The following is a 3,194-nucleotide window of genomic DNA, read 5'->3' as shown; positions in this document are numbered from 1 at the left end:
CACTTCAAACTTGCATTAATTAATGAGGATATCTTTTTTAATTAAGTGGTCAAATACTGTTTTCTCACTAGGGCTCTTGCTTCTCTGCTCTCTGGGGAGAGATGAAACAGTGGTGCGTGTCAAAGGGGATGGAGGCTGCATAATGAATGAGGTGGAGGATTGCAGAAAGGAAAGGAGGTGATCTCATGGTCAAGACAGTTTAATGCTACCCTGGAGAAATTAAGGTTATTTTCCTTTTCCCTGCAGTAGAGTTGTGCTGAGTCAAGTCATTTCACAGAGTGGGGGGTGGGGAGGAAGGAAGGAGAGAGAGAAAGAGAAAGAGAGAGAGAGAGATTTTCCACAAGTGACTGCTTGATTTTCTTGTGGAAATCATTGAGATCCTTGGTCACCTTGCAGAAATGCTGAGCTGTTGCTGAAAATGTAGTTGTGCTTTGAACATAGAAGCTGTTATATACTGCAAACTGTTGTGAGAAATAAAGGCATGGGTATCTCAGATTGGTCACTGAAAATTGTCAGACTTTGACCTAAACGTTCCTATGTTTCCTTTCTTCATCTGTAAAATCAGGATAATAGTACTCAATCTTCTTGCTGGGAACAGCATCTGTTTACTAGTGTTTGGGAGGCAATCTTAGGCTGTGGTGATGTGCAGTATAAAAGTTCAGGAGGAAATAAATTATTTCATCTCTCCAACACAACTTGAATGGTTTGTAGTAAGTATGTCATGAGGATTGAATAAGAATAAAACAAAGTATGGTGTAGCTGCTTATTAAGGGCTTTCAACACTGGGGGATTCATTTCACACTGAGCTGTGTTTGCTGCCTACAAAAAGGCTTTTATCCACCAGACACAATTAATGGCCCAGGATAACTGACAAAATACTGCTGGTTCACACTTACTCAGTTTGAAAGTGTAATAACTCTGTGTGCAATGTCATACCCCTTTCATCCACAGGTAGTCTGTGACTCTCTACTTTGAGCTGTGCTCTTTCCCCCGTTCTGATTCCTTATCTCTTTTTGGAACAATAATGGACTGTTTTCTTTAGTACTGGTAATTTTTTTATAAAACAGTTTCATAAAAACTCTCTCAATGCTCAAATCTCAAACTGCAGACATCGTACATTGGGTGGCATATAAGCTCAGAGTTTTATAAGGCAATCCAGAGGGTAAAAATGTAGAATTTAAAAAAAAAAGTTCACCAAAGTGATACTTTAAAATTTTAATAAGATGTTTGTGAAACAAACACAAAGAATTCAAGTACATCATGGAATTGTCATATAAGATAATGGTTGACCCATGGCATGAAAGTATGAGAAACAAGCTATGAAAATTACACATCTTGCAAAAAGTTAATTGCTGTTCTCTAAATTGCAACAGAGGCATTTCCTGAAAGCATGCTGCTTTTGACAAGTTTATAAAAAATCTTGAAAGTCCTTGTACATCTATCTTCTGGATTTTCAAGACACTAGATTTTAAATATGTCTATTTAGCAGTTCTTAAACAGTTCCTTTGCACGTTCAAAGGCTTTTTTGGCCAGGGCAGCCAAGGTTAACAAGATCTGTTAGAATATTGTGTTGGAAATGTCATTGTTAATATACCTTGTGGTTGCTGTAGGTGAAGATCTGTCATCTTCCATCAAAGAGAAAAATCATGAGCTGCTAAAATAGCTGACATCCGGATTTTGTAGGTGATCTTCCAACATGGGTAGCTTTTTGGGTGATTGTCAGATAGGCATTGGAGCCTAATGGAAAAGTACCTTCTGTGAGTGAATGCGGAGGCCTCAGTACACAGAGCAGAAATGGCCTGGGGCAGTTGAAGAGCCCTACTTGTGCAAAAACCATTAGCGCATTAGCGCTTTCAGGACAACTGAGAGCCTTACACCCTGTGGCAATGTTTTAGTATCAGCTCACTCTTTGTTAACAACAGTCCCAAAACTCGGTCTGTGTTCACCACGTGGACTGCCTGCTGATGGCAGAGGGCAGGTGCCACACCAGTCACTAAAAATGTATCTTTTGTCACCCCCAAGATGTGAATCCACTGCTTACCATAGCAGATCTTCAGGGCAGTCTTCAGTCAGCAAATGGATGAACCTTCCAAAATAATGAACTCAGTGAAGCTGCTCCAAGAAACAGTCCTCTGGAAGCAATCAGTAATTGTCATCTTCTTCCCCTGAAGTAGTTATCTCTTTCCCATGCACCCAGAAGTTGAGCAAAATTGCTTAGCAGCATTGTGAATGGCTTGCAGAACTGGCCAAAGGAAACTTGTCAAATACTTTTGCACAAGTCAGTAAAGCAAAGCAATGACTGGCATTGTAGAGCAGAGCATCCTTTTCGCCATGATGAACAGATAGCAAATTGAAAATTATGTCAGATACCTCCCAGAAGAGATGAGTAAAGTGTGCAAGGAGAGGATTGATGGGGATTTTACTAATTGACCATTGCTGGAATTGATGGGGTTCTCCAGTACAAAGTGGGGAAAAGTCCACCATTCTTAAGGAAGCAGCAGCAGTGTGGAGGAGCAAGGTTACTCATCAAAAGGGGCACATATTTACTTCAGAGGAAGCAGCTAGTCACAGTGAAGCAAACATCCATGTTATGTAAGCTACATCTGTGCAGATGTGATAACTGTATATCAGCCCAGGTGGTAATTTTCACACGGAATCTCATTTATTGTGAAGTGGATACCTCCTTTCTCACCCAGGCAGCACCATCTTCATACCTCTGCCTTAAGGACTGAGTGAGACAGGAGTGAATATAAAGGATGTGGTCTAGCCCACTTTGTGGATTTTTTTCCAGAGCAGCTCTGTTCGTCAGTGATATAATAAAACATGATTTACGATTCACTGAAATATTCTGGGAAAAGGTCGACGTCAGTAGTTGTGCTGAAAGGTTCTACTAACAGAAGCTCTTCCCTTACGTGTTGTAGCTGCACAGCATTTTATGATAGATCACTGCAGCTGTATCATGATACCTTCATGTGGTTCAGTCCTGATCTAACCCACAATTGAGACGTATCAGGTTAAATTCACTTTGCACCAGTCACCTTATTTTTGGCATTTTCTAATTTTTGAGAATTAGAGTATGCAGTCTTACTAATATGCTGTTGCTGTTTGTTTGTATTCATGTATATATAATTTAGAGAAAGGGAAAAAATATAATACAGGTAAATAGTATGTATGAAATACTGATTTGTGGACAG

Source organism: Pterocles gutturalis, unplaced genomic scaffold (genome assembly GCF_000699245.1).
Source record: "Pterocles gutturalis isolate BGI_N339 unplaced genomic scaffold, ASM69924v1 scaffold49407, whole genome shotgun sequence".
NCBI lineage: Eukaryota > Metazoa > Chordata > Aves > Pterocliformes > Pteroclidae > Pterocles > Pterocles gutturalis.
Note: the sequence above shows the minus strand (reverse complement) of the source record.